The sequence below is a fragment of the Miniopterus natalensis genome, chromosome 3 (genome assembly GCF_054644295.1).
Source record: "Miniopterus natalensis isolate mMinNat1 chromosome 3, mMinNat1.hap1, whole genome shotgun sequence".
Taxonomy (NCBI): domain Eukaryota; kingdom Metazoa; phylum Chordata; class Mammalia; order Chiroptera; family Miniopteridae; genus Miniopterus; species Miniopterus natalensis.
The window spans coordinates 40,500,902-40,506,901 of NC_142083.1; the positions used below are offsets into that span (position 1 = coordinate 40,500,902).

General features: G+C 34.4%; 1 protein-coding gene across 1 annotated transcript in view; it reads left to right on the forward strand.

Annotated features, from left to right (window-relative positions):
• The window catches only part of JMY (junction mediating and regulatory protein, p53 cofactor), a 66,887-nt gene extending 60,887 nt beyond the window's left edge, over positions 1 to 6,000 (forward strand). The window contains exon 11 of the mRNA XM_087815431.1: positions 770 to 6,000. The gene's annotated coding sequence lies outside the window, so the exon portion shown is untranslated. The remainder of the gene's footprint in view (positions 1 to 769) is intronic.

The window sequence follows — 6,000 nt, forward strand, 5'->3', positions numbered from 1 at the left end:
AAATATTCAGTGTTTAAAGTGAAACGTCCTATCAAAACAATAAAATTGTATTGAGTGGACAAATATTTTCTACTGTTTCATAATTTAAGTCAAAACTTCATTTTCTCAGTCACACGCTCCACGTGTTAAGTGCTCAAATAGCTACATGTAGCCACAGTATTAAATAACACAGAACTATACTAAAGTAAGTTAGCATTTATTCCTGTGCATGTCAGCTTTTATCTGATAAAGTAGGTCTTTTATATAAATGTTCCTGTGCCATAGTAAGCTCATAGATCTCAAACATGACTATTTTGAATTTTAAAAAGGCCTGGTAAAGCATCCACTTAAAGACCAGTATTAATCCTATCCTCTAAATGTCAGTATAACAAAAATTGCTCCCTACTGAATTGTAAAGATGTCATTTAATAGTTCTTATTATACTGGCAGTTTATGAGGCAGATATTTTTAGATTGTATTTTTCCTTTTTAGTAAATAGTTTTAGCATAAACTAGGGTAAAAAGTAAAAGTGAAAGTGAATCTAACATACAACCTTTTAACAGTGATCAAAACCAGTGTAATTTTTTTCATTTTTATTGCTTTTGAATATAAGCATATCCTTTTTGTTTTTAAGTGTCTTTTGTACACTGCCTGTATAAACAGCCATTTATAAGAAAAAGTCATCAGTGTTCATTCTGGATATTGCTAAAGGTATGAGGGAGTATATATATGTACTATCTTTAATAGGTCATCCTTTTTTAATACACATTATTATTTCGTTTATAAACAGGTGACTCAACAGAAAGGAAAAAATTCCTGCAGTTGCAGATCGATTCATATTTTTTTGAAAACAAATTTTAAGCACTTGGTTCCACAATTGGATTCCATTAGATCCAAAGTGTATTGGCTCAGTGATGTGAGAAAAAGGAAGCACAATTGGCAAGTTACCACTTTTCCAGTCATTCCAGTAGATGGTGGTGAACATGAATTTTGGATGCGCAGTGTTCCTGACTAGAGTGAAGAAAAGGCCTTCAAGGAGATCCCTGGTTTTTTACCACCTTCCCCTCCTGCCTACCCACTTACATACTTGTAGTGGCCAGTAAAGCTGGGGGTCGCTATGAGTTGGAAGAGCACTGGGTTGACAGAGGTCTGCTGTGAGCTGTATTGGGACTGCTTTGAAATCCATTTTTCAGTGCACTGAATAGTCATCTGCTTGAAAATTACAGAGCTTCTTCCAATATTGGCTTATATAAATAGTGTGACACTCTGGAAAAGAAGGTTATCACAATAGCTGTTGGACAGGTGTTGAACGAAAATCAGATGGAGATGCGTCTGGTGGAAATTTCCATGTTACTCATCTCCAGAGGATTTCTGTAGTGATAGTCAGCAGCATCTGGAAAGATACATACCTATGGAGTACATCTGGTAATGTGTTTACCACAACATGATACATTTAACATGGCATATTTTTAGAAGACCACACACTCTTACACTTTGTAAGTTTCTGAAGTAAAAATTCCATGCTTTTAAAAAAATGGCTCTTCATAATTGTGAATTTATAATAGTTTGAATTTTATGTGCAGCTTTGTTTATGAGAAGCAATACTTTGTAATTTGATAATATTTCAAATTATTTTTGGCCTTTTTGTTTCAACTATTGCTTGATTACTATAACATGACTTTCCTATTGAGAATCAGAAATCAGGATTCTATAATAGGGATGCAGATGTAAGTCTTTTTATCATGTACCATTTTTTATTTTTATGCTCCACAGTGAAAAAAGTGTGCTCTACAAATATGCAGAAGAAAGTAGTTAGAAAAGCCTCCTGAGCTGGCATTTCACTATCTTCACATGCTTTGAGTGGAGTTTTGGGAGAGAATCTTTGTTATTGTCACTAAATTAAACATGTATATAGCTCTAGGTGCCCATTTTGCTGTAACGGAGTCCTGAAGGATGCATTCGTATGAATGGAGCTAGTATGTATGCTCGGCTAGACTGCTGTGGGCTTGAATGGAGGTAGATATGTTGGACTCCGTTTATAGTACTCTGTAGAGTGTAATTCTGCATAAGACAGATCTTGGCCTTTATATGAAGGAAGTCAAGACTAAAGTACCAAGAACTTTTATTTCTAGACTCAGAAAGCAGTCCCAGTGTAAAAGCTCTCTAATGAATTGGTATCCTGGAGAAAAAAGAAATGCTTGCACCTTTGTCACTTTAAAGTGTTATTTCCTTGAAAAAAATTACGGAGAAAATTTTCTGACAACAGGTCATATAAAACAAAATCTTTCTGCTTAAATGTTGGTGATAACGTTTGATAAAAGTCAGAGCTTTTGCGTGGCATGTTCACAATACATTGGCTTATTCTAGCACTATTCTCACATCTAGTCTGGAAAGAGGAGAAATGCAGGTCTAATAGATAAACTAGTCTTCATCCCATGGTGGGGAGGGAGGGAGGTTTTTTCTTGTCTACCATCAGTAAAGCGTTGAAGCATGCTTTCTAACCCAAAGAATGATAGGTTTGATTGTTAATGTATTTGAAAAAAATTTTAGTAAATCTGCAAACCTTAAAAAAAATCATGTTTCAACTTTACGCCTTTGGATGCTTACTCCATTTTGTTTTCATTTTCATTCATTGACATTTAGAAACACAGGAGGATGCAGTGTTAAATTAACAGCAAAAGCACCGGAGCTCGCGTGTCTAGAGGGAATTGCTACCCATTTGGTGTTACAGCTGAGACTCCTTTAAAAGACAGGCAGGCTCACTTACAAAAGGGTCCTGTGACCTAATTCATGAAGGTTATCTCACACTTGAAGATGAGTAGGTTAGAGCAGACAGCTGTGCTCATTCTGTGGTAAATAACTTTCTCCACCACATTCACTTCCCTTCGAGACTCGGGTTCCAACTTCCACAAAATTGCATGTTACTGCAAGTCGTCTACCTTTTAGAGTTCTCACAAATAATAATAAAATTTAAACTATGGTCGACTTGTCTATCAAGATATGACCAGATAAACCCTCATTTTAATTTAAAACAGTTTTAGAACCCAAGAGGAATTATGTAGGCAAAGTTAAATTCTTTTTTTTTTTTTCTTGCCCCAATAAGATGAGCATCTTTGGCCTTAGTATTACTTTTATATATATTTAGTTAGGATGGTACCTTATAGATGATCACATTTCCAGTTACAAACTTGCCTGTACTGGTTCTAAATATTTGACAGCTATATTTCTGTTAATGTATTATTTCCATATTAAGAATCCACAAACAGCTGCTTGCTTATGCTAAATTAATTCAGAAGTTAATTTACCAATCTAGTCTCAACTGCATTATATGTAAAATAGGGAAATAAGTAGGTGGTGACTCGGGGGATGTTTTGAGGTTAATATTACTTACTGCTCATTTGAATGTCAATGTTAAATATTTCTCCTACAAATGCAACTAAAATTATGTGCATATAACCAATGTGGCATGTATAGAAAAGGAATTTCTAGTGTTTTAAAATCCTAATGGTACTATAGTGTAGCCATATAAGGAAATGCCTGGCTAATGAGGATTTTAAAAGGTGAGCAATTGTCTTGCATACTTGATATATATTTTATAGGCTTCTTGAGTTTGTGAGCAGCATAAAAGCAATCATTCTTTAATTCTTCATTGTGGAACTGAAACATTTCTATAAAATGCATTTTTCAAATAGACTCTTAGATATGGCTACGACACTTGATCAGGTGTAGTATTTCCACAGTGGGACTGTGGGGCTTTTCTTATATGAAACCATAGAAAAATTTCAGCACTTTTTTGTATGATGAAAGGACAAAAATCCTTGTTTCTACAAAGCTGAACTACGTAGCAATATTTGGTAACATGTGGTGTGACCACTTTCTTAAACCATACTTTGGCCATAGCAGACACCAAGAATTAAAACTCTTACATCAGTGGAACAACAATGAATGGGGAGCATCCTCTCTGTTTGGAATGGGACCAGTATACAATTAATACAATTTAATTTTATACATTCCCTGAGACTCCTTTTTTTAAATTACATTCACTGAGTGTGTATATATATTTAAGTCAATGCTTTTAGCCTAAGAAGAGTTTTTTCTTTCACTAAATATAAGGTTGTGGTGGGTTTTTTTTAATCTTTATAATTTCATTATTACACACTTAACATCAGATACCAACCTGTAAAGTACTAATGGGTCCTTAAAGGCCTTATCAGGGAGTTGAAATTTCATATACTTTACCAGGTTATTTGTAAAAAAGTATTTTCCAACAGCTGTAAAACATTTCAGAACTGTGGCAGACTCATTGTTAACATGCAACCATTTGAGAGTGAAAGCAGAAACCTTAAGTTTTGCCTAATTCTTGCACTGAATTTAAATAATATAAAGTTAAATGTGCATTTTAAACAGATTTTATTCCCCATTTACTGCTTAGCATAGAAGAACTATGCTTAGTGTTAGAGGATTGACCAGCAAAACTTATTTCAGATGGAAGAGAGGTAAGAAGGTAGAAGCACCTTACTGCTGGAGCATGTTGCATTTATTTAGTGCTACTGAACAATTCAGTAGTTATTTCTGAACTTTGCTGCAGAGTGCTCTTTAGTTAAAGCACATTAAAAAAATCTCTGTTAATTGCTTTGTAAAGTGAAGCAATGGTATTTTTTATCCTATAAATATAGGCTAATTTAAAAGTTTTTCCTACAAAATGAGTTTATATTGCTGCCTAAACTATCATGTATGTAAACAGAGGTTTTTTAAAGGTGAGAGGGAGTCTGGAGAGAGAGAGAGAGAGAGAGAGTGTGTGTGTGTGTTTTAAATGTTTGCCCACTGAATTATTTCGAAGATGCATTCATTCTGAAATCTTCTCTTTTGCCCACAGTAAATGTACAGCCTGGCATTTGAAGAATTTAATTTCATTCCAAATTTATAAATGTTTCTCCCCTTCTCCATGCATTTATGATGACACTGTAAGGTGCACGTACAGAAAATACCTCTGAGATTGATATATTAAATATTTTATCAATGTTATTTCACACTGAATCTCAAAGCAAGCAATTGTTTTGAGGGTTAGGAGAAAGTTTTTGTGTTTTTTTAAGTCAGGTGTAACTTAGAGTAGCTCATTTTGGGGAGTTAAGGAAGGACCATGGAAAGTGATATTTAGACATGTACAAAAGGTATAGGTGTTGGTTATAGAGCTCGGTTTTAACAAGGGAAGTTTTGGGTGGTGTTTTTTTTAACTTGCATGTTCTATGGTTAACTAACAAAGAATATAACAAGTATAACTTTTCCCAATACTAATTATATTGGTTTTAAGAAGTCTCCATAATCACGAGATGGCATTTTCCCTTCATCTGTGAACCAAAAGGAGTAGACAGAACAACCCATACAGTGACTTCTGACTTCTTCAACTTGGACAGAATCCCCACTCTCATTGAATTTCTCACTGTGCTGTATGTATTGCCAAGGTTGAAACCGTAATATATAGTTTATGAGAAACTGAAGGCCACAGATCATTTTGCATGAGTAAAGCCCATTAGGGCTAATGAAACTGACATGTTTTTTAGCCTTTCCGGTCAAATGACAATTTCAATGGCAAACCGATTCACCATTTAGCTAGCTTTGTGCAATATAATGGTAGAAGCAAAACACTAGCACACTGTGCTGGGCTTTAAGGATGCTGTGCACAGGGTATTGTGAATGCCAACTCTTGCAAATTTACAATACAAAATACGCTAAATTAACATTCTAAGGTATTAAAAGTACAAAGGAAAAACTAAGCAAGCATTTATAGCAATACTCTGAAATCAATAATTGTTTTGACTGTTGCCTTTTGCTCTTTAGTGCAACTTTTCTGCATCGTAATTGTATGCTTTGTATTTCATGTTTTTTACACTCATGACTTCAGAGTTAAGTACTTGTACACCAAGTATTGCAATCACTTTTCTCTTCTTGTACATGCAATGTAACAACATACAGTTTTGGTGCTTAACAATTTTCTTTAATAAAAGATATTTATTGAGTTAA